The following is a 17,372-nucleotide window of genomic DNA, read 5'->3' as shown; positions in this document are numbered from 1 at the left end:
AAGAAAAAAAAGGTCGTCCTACAGGAACACCTGATGTGTAAATGTGGACACTCACAGATGCCAAAGCAGGAGAGAGATTAACATGCACCTGATCCAACCCACTTCTTCCCCTTCATGGTGAAGACGTTTTATAAACTGAAAATCTTCTTTTCCAAGAATGCTGTGTGGAGTGACTAATTAGTGCTTGACAGGAATGCCTTAGTTTGTGAGGATAGAGTGATAGTAGATAATCACATCACTCACAACTCCGTTAGCCCTAATATCAGCCCTGTTATCCACTGGGCATCCCCCTGAAGATAGATATGCACTGAAATCTATCTCCAGGATTTGGGGCTCTGCTAATGTTTAGGCAATATATAGCTGCTTGGGAATTGCTTTATTAACAGTGATTACTTGCAATTCAACAGAATTATAATAAAAGCACTGTAAGTGATACTTAGAATGATAACATTTACCATTTCCAAGGAACATGCTATAAATCACAGTGCTTACCCACAGATTTAAAATGCCCAGAAGTTTCTTAAACATTTCCTGGACAGCATCACTCAGGTTATTTTTACACTTATATCAACTTAATGAAACAAAAGAAAAAAATGTTTAAAATTCAAATGTAGGAAATGCATATAGATTCACACACACATATGTACAATTACATGAATGCTGACATATAGCCAAGCTCTTCTACTTTTTTTTTTTTATTAACATGGAATCAATTATTCTTGTCCTCAGCAGAGAGGTGACTAGCTTGTTCCAAAGCTGGAACAGTAACATGCTGATCTTCAAAACTTGTCAGTCCTGAGAACTCATAACCCCACGCACCTGAACTGACTTTTTTTTTTTTTTTAGCCATGCCTCCCTTCTCACGTGTGTTTTGTAAAATCAAGTCACATTTAAGTGTATGAGGGGGGATATGATGATGATTCACTTTGAAAGGAAGCAATATATTTCCCACCCCAGGAAAACAAATGTTTTCCTTTTAACAGTATCTAAAAGTACGACAAACTTACAAAAGGACAGTCATTGGCATTTTAGCCCAATAACAACACTGTTAGTCAGCCCTGTAGAAGACCAAGGGCAATGAATGATTAGTACTAGCCAGTCTGGAGTAAAATGGCCAGAATTAGGACATCGACTTGGCTGGACTTCAAATTCGATGGTGATGAGAAGACCTCAAAATTATCTTTTCTGAGAGATGAATCAATGTGTTAAGTGGAACACTAAACATCTTAATTAATTGAGAGATGTTTAGTACCGAATATTTAATGCACTTTTCTACCTTTAACATCCCTCCTTTCAGTCACATGAACTAAAGCAGTGATTCTCAACGTGGGGTCCCCAGACCTTTCTCAACATCGCCTGGACACTTGCTAGAAAAGCAAATTCCCAGCCCACCACAGATCTACTGAATCAGAAATTCTGGGCACACGGCCCAGCAAGCTGTACTGTAACAAGCCCTCCAGATGATTCTGATGCAAGCTCAAGCTTACGAACCATAAATTAAGGCACCACCAATATGCAGAATCTAACCCCAGCTCCCTTCCTCAATTCTAATTCTCAAGATGCCTTTGTTAAGAGAAAAGTCATTCATGTGCATTTAGGCTATTTGTGATGATCACCTCAGAAAATTTTTACCATTGTTTTTGTTTGAGAAAAGAAACCTTAATCAAAACTTACATGTAATCTTTCCAGGTCCTGTGCTGGCTTCGAGTCTTAGGATGCAGGGAACTGGGCGAAGGGAGAGATGAGAAGGCTACAGCAATCCATTCAGACATGGACCCCAAAGCGCTGTGGGGCAGCCTTGTGACAGGTCAGTGAGTGTCCACCTGAGTGGGGAGGAAGAGCTGTCCATTAGCGAGTGAGCCTTGCCTGTTAACATTCCCCATCCCTCCTGCTATCCTGTCCCTCCCGCCCCTGATTTATGACCTCTAAGCTAACTTACGGTGCCCCTGGCTGTGTGCTCCCAGACCCAGCCACAGCAACAGAGCATGATAAACAGCCCATGGTATTCATGCCTGGGCTCAACCCGGTGGAAGCCTATTCCCTGAGTACTTTCTCCAGGTGAGCATCCCTCACTGGGTGCTGTCCTGAGCCCAAAGGCAGCTTGGGGACAGGTCAGTTTCTCTGTTACTTCATCTCATGAATGTTTTCTTTCAACAAATCAAAACACCTTTGTTTAAAAGGCACATGTGGCTGCAGTAACAAGGCAACCCAGGAAACAAATGATAAATTCGAGAATTCTGACTGAAATGAGATGGTTCTCTGATGCCTCATTCTGTTCATTTTTGAACAAATATTCCTTCTTTTTTCTGATGCTAAATTAATGCATGCCTATTAGAGAATACGTGGAAGCTATGGAAAAGCATAAAGAGCAGCGGTAACCTTGGCCCTGATGAATCACTGAGGATGTTTTGTTACGTAGGTCCATGACCCCTTCAACTGAAACTCCTGGGCCAGATAGATCTCAGCATTCAGATCGGTTTGAATTTTGGAGAGTATTATGATGAACTACCACGTATCACATAATACCCCATTCAGAGTCTGGAGCAGCACTCCACAAACACATTAAGTATTTCTGTGGCAAAACAGATGCTCAGTCTTATTAAGTCAGATAAAATAGGGCCTCACATTAGTTCAGGTCAGGTTTTTCTACCAAGGAAGTTACCAAAAACCCCTTTGATTTTTGAACCTTTTGGATTCAGAATTGAGAAAAAGGGATTGTGGACCAGTATTCTCTGTTCATATATGCACAAATACTCAGAGTTTTGTTTCTAATTTTTCATTCCATATTATATGAAGGTGAGCTTTTCCTAAAAATTTTCTTTTCCCTTTATATGTATTTAACCCACAAGATAATTGATATAGAGAGCGCCACAATTTTTATAAGCTAATAAAAGAATATTGAAGAGATTTTTTTTGTTCTATAATGAAATGATTTCACTCTTCCCCTTATCTATAAACACAATTTCTTCTTAGTAGGATATAGCATATAGTGTAAAATGGCTGAAGTAGAGAGAGAAAAAGAGAGCTGCCCCAAAATTTCAATTTTGTTTTGGAAGTAAGTTAAATGGATCTTCCCAAAAACTTTATCTAAAAGTAAGGAATGTTTCTATCAAAATGATCAAAAGTCCAAAAGATAAAAGGCATCACAAAGTTGGACCATTTCCTTCTCTGTGGCTTCCCTTAACAATTTAAATTTCATTCTGCTATTATTAGGTGTCCAGTGGGTAGCACGGCTTCTAAATGATTTTCCTTTGCCACGATCAGATATTGTCTAAGTATACCAGGACTAGAGGATGTGAAAACTAAAGTGGTAATAGAGGAAATGGCCCCTCAAAGAACACACTTTGTTTTTTCCAAAGGATCCAACTGCTGTGGGGGTGGGGGATACAAAGAGTAAGCCACCAGGAATAACAGAAATGACTGTCAGAAGCTCTTTAGATACTCACACTACCCAACTCGCATTGCTAAAGCTAATTACAAATTTGGATTCTCTCATTTTAAAAATATACTTCGAAGCAGCCCACTTCAGTTTTAATGCTGAACCAAAGCCTGTGCAGTTGGCACATTATCAAAGCAAAAGCAAAAAAAAAAAAAAGCATTGCTTGAACAAAGTTGCCATTTTCAATGTCACTAAATCTTCAACTGCAAAATACCACAAGCTAAAAACTAGGAATGCCATGTGGGTATGTTATGTTACATTTACACGAGTTTATAGTTTCCCAAGCCCTAAGAGACTTAGACCCCTGCCACGCACAGTGGCTTTGTTCTCTCGGGCCGGCCATTCACTGCCTCTGAGTCTCATACAGTTCATGGGTTCTTGTGAGGATTAAATGAAAACGCAGCCGAGAGAATTTCTGCAAACTATAAGTCATACACAAAATGTTGGGTATCATTATTCTTTTTACTAACACCTTTGTGAGGCATAAAGAGATCAATCCTCATTTCACAGTTAAGAAAACTGACAACAGGAAGATACAGCAATAAAAACCCAACCACCCACAAACCAAAAACAAAACAAAAACAACAACCCCGAGTCAGGCAATTTGAGTTGTTTTTTAAAAAATATATTTTATTGATTTTTTACAGAGAGGAAGGGAGAGAGACAGAGAGTCAGAAACATCGATCAGCTGCCTCCTGCACATCCCCCACTGGGAAGTGCCCACAACCCAGGCACATGCCCTTGACCGGAATCGAACCTGGGACCCTTCAGTCCACAGGCTGACGCTCTATCCACTGAGCCAAACCAGTTTCGGTGGCAATTTGAGTTTTATCTCTGAAGTAGCCAGGAGCTGGCTGAGTGACGCTGTGTCTTGATTTCTGCAGTCATTTGAAGGGGTTGGAGAAAATGATTTTAAGGTCTTCTTGAGGCAGATGGCTCTGGGACTGGGACTTGGCCCTGTGAGTGATGGGATAGGTTTAAGAAAGACCCTTAGGAGGCAGTCCCTCCGGGAGGCCAAGGGCAGCACCCACCATCCGAGGCTGCTCGTGCTGGGGCAGGGCTCTTGGCAGCCTCCTACTCCCAGGGATGGGATAGGTATCAGCTAACATTTTTGCTTAATTAAGGGAAGGTTGGGAGCATCCTATGCAAATGGCCAGGGCTCCTGAGGCAGAGGAAGGAGCCACTGGACGCGCTTGAAACAGCAACTCTTTATTAATGAATACAGGTATTTCACTGCTCTACTAACCGGTGTAGCTAAGTAAGTGCATACTACTGGATTACCAGTGTGGCTAACAGCCCCACTGCTGTTTGTCTATCAGTTTCAAAGAGAGGGTCACCTCCGTGGGCCACCCCCTTTCTTGGCTGAGCTCCTACAGTGTTGGGGGAGAGATGTAAAAGGGCTACTTTTTGTAGGATGAGGGCGGATCATGCTCACATGGGAATTCCACTTTACAAAGATCGGGGCCACTAACTCAGGCCTTTCTAGTCCCAGTGTTAACATAACCTCCTGCGATGAGGAAAACGTTCAGTATCAGTGCTGTTCATCGCGGCAGCCACCAGCCACACCTGGCTTTTGAGCACTTAAAAGGTGTCTAATGGGACGGAGGAACTGAATTTTAAACTTTCATCAACTTAAATGGATTGAAATTCAAATAGCCACGTGTGGTTAGTGGTACCTGACTGGGCAGTGCAGCTCAGTGTAGGCTGCCTCACATACTCGTTTTCGTGGACGTATTTCAGACCCCAGAAGCCCATTGGCCCATAGCCATTCATTCAACAAGCATTTACTGACAAGGCGATGATGAAGAAGAGAGCCACGGATACCTTGTGCTCATGGCATTGTTCAGCTACACTGATGTTCAAAGACGTTTCAGCAGACTGCTCTTAGGAAAAGGTGGGTGAGGTGAGATGGTAATGCTACACCAAGCATGAAAGCACTTCTTTTTCATTTCTCCATATTTACTGTTACCGAAGCAGGGGAAACTTTACAAAAGAGATAGTTGAATGGTCACCATTCATTCACTTACAAGTAAAGTAGCATATCCCAGATATGAGAAATCATCTGTAAGTAATTTCCTCTTTCACACACTTAAATTTACTTAAAGAAAAAGTCAGTGGGACCTGCATTCCTAGGCTAAGAAAAAAGTAAATGGCATTTAATTATGGCAATAGTCATAGAAGTATAAGTGGGTCTCCAGCTGCAAGCGGTGGGCAGAGAGACGTTTATACCAATTAGCTGTGAAGAGATCAGGTTTTCTAGCAGGTACTTCTGGTATAAGGCAGGCTGATTGCATTCTCTATCCCCCCAACTCAACTCTTCTATCCTAATCACCTCTTCCTACCATACTGGGATTTAAAGCAATACAAAGAAAAGAAGACAAATATTCAGAACTGGTTCATACTCTTGTTTGAACCTGAATCCAGGTGTGCCTAAATACAAAAGGACAGTGACATCATGCGTATTATCACTTGAGCTGAAAGCTTCACTGAGCAAAACAAGCTGACTTTGCTCAGCATCCCAATAGGTTGTACTTGGATGACAGCAATGAGCCAATCTGACCTCCTGGCTTCAAAATGCCATTCTGGTCCCCCTGTCCAAAGTCACACTATTGGTTTTTAGGGCTAATAAATGACTATTGCTCATCTACCTACCTACCTACCTACACACACACACACACACACACACACACACACACACACACACTACTTTTTCTCTGGATTGAGTAGAAAGATAAATTACAGTGGTTAGAAAACAAAGTAAGAGTTCAAAATGTAGTTCTAATAATACAAATTGCATTTAGAGACTACCATCTATTAGAAAAGGTCAAATCTCTAATGTTCTTCTGGCCCCATGCTGTATAAAAATATTACTAAAAATTTGGTGACAGCCTCCTGCTGTAATAAACATGCTGTGAGTGGCTCTGGAGTCCTTATTCATGTTCAGAACCACTAAGTGGAGGAGTCACACACTCACACTTTATGGTCAGAAGGGCTTTCAACTGACGTTAATTTTTTGGAAACTACAGAGATGAAATTTTTAAAAAATCTACATTTCAAACAGAATTTAAATAGCCACTTGTGTAAAGCAGAGACCTCTGAATCATAGTCTTGTGGCTTTTGTGTTTTGTTCTACTGGCATGGAAAGATGATGCAAGGAAATGTGCTTTATTTTTTCTATCTTTCTTCCTTTCTTTTCCTGCAATAGAGAAAGAACTGGGGAGGAGATTTGGCCATTTCAGACCGGATGGAGAAAATGAAGATAAACCATCTCTGAAAGTTTCCACTTACACATTTCAGGTATTGGGACCAAGTATTCTAGTGGGAGAACCACAGCTAGAAAGTTCACTTCTTTGATATTTAAGATGTTTAAATTCCCAATGTATAGTGAAGAGCTTGCTCAGATTTTTCACCTGTATCATAACAGGATGATGCAATCAGAACTACGTGCCATTGATAGTCCAGAAAAGGAAAAGCTAAAAAGAAACAAGTATAGCCCTGGCAGGATGGCTCAGTTGGTTAGAAGCATCATCTGATATGCTAAGGTTGTGGGTTTGATCGGTCAGGGCACATTCAAGAAGCAATCAATAAGTTGAACAACAAATCGATGTCTCTATCTCTCTCTCCTCTCTCAAAATAAATCAATAAATAAAAATTAAAAAAAAAAACAAGTGTTGAAAATATACAACCTGAAATTAATTTTTTTGAGTTTCTGTAGACTTCATATTATAAAAATGGAATATTGGAATGCCTTTATTATAAATAATAATAATAATAATGATAATTACCACTTACTGAAATGTCTATGGGCTAGGAACTAACTGTGCTAGGAATTTTACAGGTATTACTGGCCCATATGGTGGGTGAGAGAACATGGCTCAGAGAGGCAAAATGCCTTGCCTAAGGTCACATTCATGGAAAGGGGATGACATACAACTGAGTCCATACTCTCCTAACTCTAAGGGCCCCCTCCTTTTCCTGTGCAACACTGCCACCCACACCATGTGGGAGACTACATTCCTCTCCCCCAAGAACACATAACCTCTTTTATACATGCTGCTAGCAAAATGTCAAAGTAAAGTGATAAAGCTTTGGGTCCTACAGCAATTTAATTATTTGTGTAAAAAGAGCTGATTAGCTTGTTAGTACTAAAATGATTATATTTCATGAAGTATATTAAAATTTTTCGAGTGCAGTTTCTTAAAAAATGGTACTATCAGGTCTTACTAATGTGACCCAGATCATTCTCTGAAGGCACATTATAAGCACAGGATTATCATGTATCAGGCGTTTCGCTCTGGGTCCCAGTCTTTGAAGAGCATCACCATCCCTGCAATACTCAAGCATAATATGTCCGAAGCATTTATTTATTCAAAATATCGTCATTTCCATCCTTATGTCAAAGATCATGTACAAAGTCATGCAGACAGTGACAGGTGGATTTGCAGGAGTGCAGATGGGCACGCATGGAGGGGCTGCCTGTCAACTTAGTAAAGGGCAGTTTCTTGAGAACTCGGATGGGCTTCTGTAGTGCCCGACTCCTCTGAGGTTCAGTGCTTGGCCTGGGCTCTTGAGGGCCCTCTGCTCCCTTCTCCATATCTGACAACTTTGCCTCTCTGTGTGCTTCACCTATCAGCCAATACTTCTTCCTGGGGAGCTGCACATGCCTGCAGCCTCATCTGCCAGGGGCAGGTACCCTTTGACCTCCAGGTTGCACAAGTGGGTCTCACACAAGGCAAGTTGCTGCTGGACTGGTCCCCTGGGAGGCTAGTGGAGTCTGCAGAGCTGATCATTGCAGCAGGGGTGAGGTCTGCCAGCCCAGACAAGGACCCCAACAACATACATGGGAGGCATGTGGTGTCTAAGGGGAGTGTGAAGCTCCATTTCAGGAAAAGGCATTACCATCAACCCTGTTTTCCAAACCCTAGGAGTTATCTTTGATTTTCCTCCCCACCCTTCACTTCTACCGTATAATCCATCAGCAAGTGCTTTGATTCTATCATCAATTTATATCTCAAATCTGCTCACCCCTCTGTGTCTCTATTTCCATCATCATCGTTTCTCACCTGGCTGGCTGCTACTATCGTGGCAACTGGCCTCTCTGTTTTCAATTCCCTTCTCCCCTTCCCCCAAGTTTATTTTCTACCTGTGTTTTCCTTCAATCTTTTTTTTTTTTTTTTTTTGGTACTCATGGCTATGATTTATTACAGCCAGATCTAATCTGCTCCCAGCTCAAACCCTGACTGGAGACTCTGGCCACGCACCTGCCCACCCTTCCCCCTCCAGCTGCCATCTCCCCACAAGATGTCTTCTCCCACACAGGCTCTGCTTCCTGCTGCTTCTTCCTCACATGACAAACTCAGCTTCTCTCTCTGGATTTACAGTCTCCACGTTCCTGCCACCATCTGCCTTGCATAAAAATCAATCATGCTTAATCTTGCTGTGGTCACATACCCCGCAGAGAATTTGGGGCTGCAGCCCCGAATGTGACCATGCCCACAACCACGTGACCCTGTCAGGGCCAAGCCCAGGCTTGCTGCGGCCTCTCACCCAGCCTGACGTCCCAGCCCTCTGTCTCCGGTCACCTCTCTCCTTTCTCCTCCCCACTCGAATTTCCAAGCTCATGGCTGATTCTTGGCAGGCGGAGGAAGAGAAAGAAGGGGGTACAGAGGAGAGCGAAAGCGAGAAGCAGCAGAAGCTGCTGTGTGTACACGCGGGGGGCTGTGTTTGTCCATATGGAGTTTATACTGTTCTGCAGACCTTTAAAACGTTTTTTCTCATATTCCACAGATCAGCAGAACTGAAAGGACCTTGGCGATCAACAAGTCCAACCTACTCATTTGACTAAGGAGGAAACTGAGATGTGAGGAAAGGAAGGAAGAAAGGAGAAAGCACCTACTGAGGGCCTACCGTCTGCTTTGGATACACCGTCCCAGGTGCCACATCAGTGAGTGCAGAGTTGGGACCACACAGCACTTAAATGAGAAATTTCACCCACACATGTTTTTGCCTGTTAATTACGTATTCATATCACACATAGGAAAGGGCTTGACATTTAACATATAAAGGTACTTGGAATTCCCATCGCAAAAAGGAAAATGGTTTTTCCCTCTGTATTATCCAACACATTTTTTTTTATTGTGGTAAAATATGCAAAATGTAAAATTTACCATTTTAACCATCTTTTAGTACAGTTTAGTGGAATGAAAAACACTCACTGTGTTGTGCAACCATCACCATTACCCAATCCAGCACACGTTTAAATGAGTATTTTCCGAATAGTAAGATTAGAATAAGATCAAAGGACCATCCAAGCACAAAGACAGAAGGAAAAGACAGGCAGAAAATAAGCATTTGTGGGGGTTACAGTTCATCTAACACAGCCTTGCATACACTTTATGCTCTCTGTGACATATTCTCCATTATTCCCAGAGTCTTGAGACCGGAACAGTGAGAATGCCGGTCACCAGGTAAAAAAGTAGCTTTTGTTGTTTCTCTAGGATCCATGTTATTGTATCAGCTTACAAAAATGTTGTGCAAACCAGTACAGCACCACTTCCACGCCTCCTCCATAAAAGGACAAGTTAAACAGTATTTCTTGGAAAGACAGGCATTTACCAACACACCACATCTAGATGGAGCTGTCTCCGCCACTCCAGTCTGTTTCTAAGCAGGGTTTCAAAGCGCTGGCACAGAGCACAAAGAATGTCCCTTAGCTATTCAACATCGAGTTCCACTCCACAATATATTTAGCAAGATTCCTTTTTGCCCCCCTCCCCTTCTCAGTTTAATGACCTCAAATGTACCAACATCCTGTCTTACCTAATCCCTTAACAAGTTCTATCAGATGCCAGGGCAGAATCAGACAGCACTGCAGGCAGTGAGATCATTCACTAAGAATTCATTTTTATTCCAAATATTAGGAGTGCCAGACCATAGAACACAATCTATCACACAGCCGGAAAATTAGCCTGGCACCTGAAGAGAAACATCTAAACTCATTAAAAAAAAAACCCTTCTCCCGTTATAGGCCCTTTAACAGCCCGATGACGCTCTCCCCAGAAAAAGATGCACAGACACAAAACCTTTCACCATAGCAGGAAGGGTTCAGGGGCCCTGACAAGCCTGCGAATCCATGACCCATAGGAATCCGTGACCCCAGGTTAAAATCCCCCGAGTTCACTTGTCCACGGGCCCCTGTACTGAATCCTGGCCCCTGGCACATCCCCAGGTGACATTCTCTGGATGAGAAATGACCTTTCTTGTTTTGGCTCTACGAACATCCGCACCTGGCTTCTGGTCAAACTCGCTGTCAGCACGGCTGTGCCTCTTCCCACGTCGGTGGCCATGCTGGTGATACTCATCTCCCTCGCCATCTCCGTGCCTGTGCCGCCCTGATGTTCTTGGGTTCTGCTCTTTAATTTGCTGTCATGGATTCTGCTTTTCCCCTGCCCCTGCCCCTCCCCCCCCACCCCTTCTCTTTCCCTGTTGGCCTTTTATGGCACTCTTAAAAAAAATTAAACTTGAGTTTTTAATTTACCATAAAAGTAACAATCTCCAATTTTGTATTTAAATACTTTGCTTTTTCTTCAAAAGCATCCTTTAATCTTTCACACCTTTGCCCCCTGGGAATGATACGCCCGCCACTCTAAGCAGCAGGCCCTGTGGTCTCTGTGCAGCCAGAGACAGAGTTCTGTTGGAGCAGTGGGAAGAGAACAGCCTGAAGTCAGACAGACCTGGTCCCATCCCAGCCGACTGCCTCTGGCCACCTAATTTAAATGAAAGCTCAATTTCCTAACATGAAAAAATAGGGATGAAAATACCAGCCCTTAGATTTTTTTTTTTTTTTTTTTTTAGTATTCCATTGTAGTTTTGATTTGCACTTCCCCAATGAAAAATGATGTTGAACACCTTTTCATGCACTTATTAGCTAACTACTTATATGTCTTTCTTTTTTTTTTTTTTTTAGAAATACCTATTTTATTCATTTGCCTATTATTTAATTGGTGTATTTATCTTTTGTAAGAATTCTTTACATATTCTGCACATAAATCCTGGATCAGATGTAGGATTTGCAAATATTCTCCCCCATTCTGTGGGTCATCTTTTTCATTTTTTTAATGGTTTCCTTTGAAAGATAGAAGTTTTTAATTTTATGAAGTTCTATTTTTTATTCTGTGTCTTGTGCTGTTAGTGTCAAAACTAAGAAACCAATGCTTAATCTAAGGTCACAAAAATTTATTTCTATGTTTCTTTTAAGAGTTTTATAGTTCTAACTCTTACATTTAGTTTTATGACCCATTTTGAGTAAATTTTTGTATTTAGTGTAAGGTAGGGGTCTGATTTCATTCTTTTACATGTGAATATTCAGTTATCCCAGCATCATTTGTTGAAAAGACCATTCTTTCCCCATCAAATCGTTCTGGCATCCTTGTTGAAAACTGATTACAAATGTTTATTTCTGGATTCTCAAATTCTATCCAATGCCTATCCTATGACAACACTGTCTTGACTTCAAAACTTTGTAGTATGTTTTAAAATCAGAAAGTTCTCCAACTTTGTTTTTTTTCCAGTTTGGTTTAGCTATTTGGAGACCTTTGAATTTCCATATGAATTTTAAAATTAGCCTGTCAATTTCTGCAAAAAAAACTAGCTGGGATTTGGGGGATTGTGTTGAATATGTATGTTGATCAGTTAAGTGGTATTAACATTCAACAATATTATCTTCTAATCTATTAGATGTCTTTCCATTTATTTAGGTCTTCTTAATTTCTTCCCATAGTGCTCTGTAGCTTTCAGTATATATATCTTGTATTTTTTTGGTTAAATTTATTCCCAAGAAGTTCATTCTTTTTAATATTACTGTAATAGGGTTGTTTTTCTTAATTTCCAGTCTTTCATTGCTTGTATATGAAAGAAAATTGATTTTTATACATTGACCTTTTATCCTGATATCTCACTGAACTTGCTTGCTAATTCTAACAGTTGTGTGTGTGTGTGCGCGCGCGCGCGCATGTGTGGTGAATTGGAGTTTTGAGTATCTTTAAGTATTTAAAGCACAGGTAGATCCTAGAACAGCGGTCGGCAACCAGTGGTCCGCAGACCACTGGTGGTCCGTGAGATCCGAAAGGTTGGCGACCGCTGGTTTAAGGAAACCTTTGGAGCAGCAGTCGGCAACCGGTGGTCTGTGGACCACTGGTGGTCTGTGAGGTCCGAAAGGTTGGCGACCGCTGTCCTAGAACATAAATGGAGCAAATAAATAGCACTGCCAACACCAAGAGCCCACACTCCTTGCCTCTTCACTTGATACTGGGTGATGGTCCCGCTCCTGGGTCATCATCTTAGTGGCGTTCCTCCTCTCACTGACAGCCCATACGATGACTTGGAGAGAGTTCCTGAGACCCAGGCTACATGGCGTAACTGAAGTGGTGTTACAAGGCCAGGCCAGGGTCTCAGCCTACCGCTTGAGATCTATTTAAGTGGGAATCGTTAGTAAGGATGTCACAGGGTCTGGCCTCACCATTCTCAAAGTTTTGTTTCTATGGGAAACCACATCCTAAAGGAGTTTTTTTTTTTTTTTTTTTTTAAAGTATACTTTATTGATTTTTTTTACAGAGAGGAAGGGAGAGGGATAGAGAGTTAGAAACATCGATGAGAGATCAGCTGCCTCCTATACACTCCCCATTGGGGATGTGCCCGCAACCAAGGTACATGCCCTTGACCGGAATCAAACCTGGGACCCTTGAGTCCGCAGGCTGATGCTCTATCCACTGAGCCAAACCGGTTAGGGCCCTAAAGGAGTTTTGAACCTCCTGCTATCATCAGGGACTTCTCATGGGTTTTCATGTAGATACTTCTCCTTATGTACAACTCTTCTCATCACATCAGGACAGACTCCCAGTGTACACTACTTGAGGGAGAGTGGTGGTGATTTTCACCAAAACGGCCACACGTGACACAAATGATACATGTATTTTACTGGATTATATTTTGCTTCAGTTTTAAAAACTGATTTCCAGCCAGCCAGCATGCAGAGACCTACTTTGCATCTTGATCCATGAGTCACTGATTTAAGCACGCATTTGCCCAGAATACCCAGGCATGTGAAAGTATCAAAATATCACACTTTGATTGATTCAGAAAGTTATTTTCTACCACCGTGCAGCCCGAGAGTTTCTCTGCTGCGTCTGACTAACTGGGGAGGTGCAGCAGCAGAGAGCCGGGAGCTGCTGTGTGGAGGACCCTGTCCCTCCTCTCGGGCGCCAAGACCCGGGAGTAAAACCCCTCAGTTCCCCATGGCAGAGCGTGTCGGCAGGACGCTCCTCTGAGCATAACCTGGGTATCGAAGTCATCTTTTGAAGGGATCCTGGTATTTCGGTTTGACAAAAATCGAGAAACATTTTAGAAAGAAAATCGGATTTGTGTGTAAATGAAGAATATTCCTGAAAAGAAACTGTTACGAAACTGAAATCTGGAGACCGCGGTGGTGCTAAGTTGAGTCATCAGTTCCCTTTACACCCTAATAATTGACGGCACTTTGATCACAGTGGCTGCTCTGGGTGATGCTTTCTTGTTTGCTTTTTTAAGTACTTCCTTGTGTAAACAGGTTGTCTCACTATCGTCTTGCAAACATGTTTACATTTGGGGGATCATGGGGGAACATCTGTTAGAAACAGATTTCATGCTTTTCTGTCAACTCCGGGAAAGCTGAATCATAGTTCTTGTCATAGAAAAAAGCTACTGGAGAGTTAAATGAAGTTCTCCTGGAAGGGGCTTGATGGGATAGTTTGATGGCCCTGCGCATATATACTTAGAAATTTGTCCTGAAGACATCCATCTGAAGCAGTTAGAAACAGGCATTCATTATTCTCCATTCTTGACCATGGGGACAATGAGGTCTAGAGAGATTAAGTGGCTTGGTCAGTGATTGCGAAAGTGGCAAAAGGGGTACGACACACCCCACAGGTCTTTGGCTTTACAATCTTCAGGTATGGAGGGTTCAGTGGTTCCCTTCCTCACCTCCCAACTCCCCAGAGTGTTACAATTCCCTGCCATTTTATTAAGGTCACTTAGGCAGGAGAGGACAAAAGGAAGGGCTGAGTGATGGACTCTAAAAATGAGCAACCTTTAAATCTGGGCCCCAGTTAGAGATCTAGGGGTGTATGGAAAGAGGGGGCATGCTGAAGTGGACGGGAACAAAGCTGGAAGGAGAGGCTGAACGAACAAGAAGACCTCAGGCACAATCAGGCAAAATCCTCTACTGAAACCTCAGGACTGAGCCTGCACCTGCCCCCGCCATGGCCAGAAGCACCCTGCTCCTCGTGGAGGGTGCACTGCCTGGCTCTGGCCCTCAGAGCCATCACTGTGTGGAGGGAAGTAACTGGCAGCAGGAGCGAACAGGAGCTGCAGCAGATTCCACAGAATTTCCCACAGGCAGTACAGCCCCATCAGTCAGGACAAGGAACACCCTTCCCCACCCTCTCCCGCCCCTCTCTTTAATTTATGCTTTCCCCCTTCAATACCAAAGAATTTCCCACCCTCGTGAGCTTCTAGGGCAGCGGTTCTCAACCTGTGGGTCGCAACCCTTTTGGGGGTCGAACGACCCTTTCACAGGGGTTGCGCCTAAGACTATCGGAAAAACACATATATAATTACATATTGTTTTTGTGATTAATCACTATGCTTTAATTATGTTCAATTTGTAACAATGAATTTGGGGGTCACCAGAACATGAGGAACTGTATTAAAGGGTCACGGCATTAGAAAGGTTGAGAACCACTGTTCTAGGGCCAATGAAGAATGTTTTCCTACTAGTGGTCGGTAAACTCATTAGTCAACAGAGCCAAATATCAACAGTACTTGTTCAAAATAGACTCGCCCAGGCCGAAAACCGACTTCTGCGCATGGGCCACGAAGTTTCAATCGCACTGTACGCGCGCCCGCACGTGGTATTTTGTGGAAGAGCCACACTCAAGGGGCCAAAGAGCTGCATGTGGCTTGCAAGCCACAGTTTGCTGACCACGGTTCTAGGCCCTTCCTCCTTTTGATGGACTACACCCTGGGAGGGGTGATCAAACAGCCGAAGGATAGCTGTTAAAGGAGATATGTATGTCCCTTGAGTGCGTGTGCTGGAGTGTCCACGTGCATGCCTCCAGGCCCCTAGTGTGGGACAGAACAGGGGAATGGGAGGAGAAGGGGCAGGAAAGAAGGGTCAGGGTGTTCAATGGCTCTCCCTATACACCATATCCCAGTTCAGAACTCCAAGGAGACTGTGAAAAAGGTGGCCCTCTGAAGGTCATTGTGTGAAGGTAGAAGGACAGAATATATGTCATGCAACCCATTTGTTAGCTTGATTCTTTTAATTTTAATATTTATACATATGCACATGAGCTTCAATTGTATTCCTGCCCTAGCTTCACAAATGGTAGGGCCAGGCCTTCCTGGGGGCATCTAGCTCAGGGCGGTGGAGCCTGCAGACTGTAGCTAGGCACTTGTGAGTGTCATGGGCACCGACCCTCTGGATGAGGAAGTGGAGGTGGCTGCAAGGGGCTTTCAGAATACACAACAAAGGTTTCCTTCGCTGTTGTTTTGGGGAGACTATTCTGAAACATGTTAGTCACATTTTTTCCCATCTAGCTGCTCTGTAGCCAAATATATCAGGGTCTGGCTATGGGTTAACTAACCAAATTTTAATTTTTTTAAATCATCGAATTCTTTTATCTCTTGTGGGTTCTTTTTCCCATACATACTTTGTAACACATTTATCAGCAGCTGGTTTAACAACATGATGGTACTAGTGGGAACCAAACCAAAGGCAGTAACACACATCAAGATAGGACCAAATGTAGCCAGGAAAAGAAAAATGCCAAATGAATGTTAGGCTGAACTGTAAGAAATAATTAAGTAGCTATACATCAAATGCACAAATATGATTCATTTTTAAGGGCCCACACATGTTACACCCACTTTCAGGAGTTTCCCAAAGTAATTTAAAACTATTTGATGTTGCTTCCTGTTTTTCAGTCCTTTTATCTGTTGATGGGGGTGGCAAGTCTACTGTTACCAACTGAACAAGAAGAAAAGTGAAGGATGGGGCAAGTTTCCTGGCTTTAGTCATCACAATCTTCTTTAAAAGTTCTTATTTTTAGATTGCAAAATTTGGGGCTCTAAGCTTCAAAGTAATTAAGATTCATTCCACATTATGCCCTAAGATTGCATCAACATTTTTTTTGGAGTTAATGAACTTCTTGCATCAACTATAGGCTTCCTGTTCTCTCCAAGGCTCCCTACTAAAGCAAAGAGAAAGAGGAAAACAGGGCCAAAGCTCGTTGGCCTTGGTCTGTAGTCAATACGTTTTCCTTTTCTTTCTTGAGATAAGAAGACCTTTTCATATTCTGAAGCCAAAGTTTCATAAACATTGGAGTATTTAGGAGATATTTATTCAGTAAAATTACCCTCAGGTGCCAGCAGCAGCTCTGGAGACATGGCTACTTCTTTTATTTGGTATCAATTGCTCATTATTTTAATCACATAGATGGTTAATGAAAAGTAAACCTATACTCTTCTTGAAATAAACACCAATAAATACCATAGCAGGGTGAAAAGCATTTTCAGGGTTGGCCAGTACAACCCACCATCAAAGATTTAACCACTAAGTGGCTGATTCTGATTAAACACCTCCAATGAGAAGAAAGGTACTATCTCCTGAGCAGCCAAGTCCATTTTGGAGAATTATGTGCACATTAGCATTGCAGGTATTATTAGAGAGTTCTCTTTGAGACAAACCTGCCTCCTTGTAGCCTAGACACACTGGTGCCCAGAGCATGGACAACACCTACATATGTGTTAGGGAGCAATCATGGCTCCATCTCATTTCACTCCAAGTCTTTACTCTAGGTAATTGGTTCCAGTTCCTTCAAATACCACTTGGGACATG

General features: G+C 42.5%; 1 protein-coding gene across 6 annotated transcripts in view; it reads right to left on the bottom strand.

Annotated features, from left to right (window-relative positions):
- BACH2 (BTB domain and CNC homolog 2) overlaps positions 1-17,372 on the bottom strand; it is a 359,490-nt gene that overhangs the window by 161,048 nt on the left and 181,070 nt on the right. For all 6 annotated transcript variants that reach the window (XM_036316333.1, XM_036316330.1, XM_036316331.1 and 3 more), the window contains one exon: positions 1,675-1,823. The gene's annotated coding sequence lies outside the window, so the exon portion shown is untranslated. The remainder of the gene's footprint in view (positions 1-1,674; positions 1,824-17,372) is intronic.

Source organism: Myotis myotis, unplaced genomic scaffold (assembly GCF_014108235.1).
Source record: "Myotis myotis isolate mMyoMyo1 unplaced genomic scaffold, mMyoMyo1.p scaffold_m19_p_7, whole genome shotgun sequence".
Taxonomy (NCBI): domain Eukaryota; kingdom Metazoa; phylum Chordata; class Mammalia; order Chiroptera; family Vespertilionidae; genus Myotis; species Myotis myotis.
The sequence above is the reverse complement of the archived record's forward strand: the minus strand, read 5'-3'. Positions and strand labels throughout refer to the sequence as shown.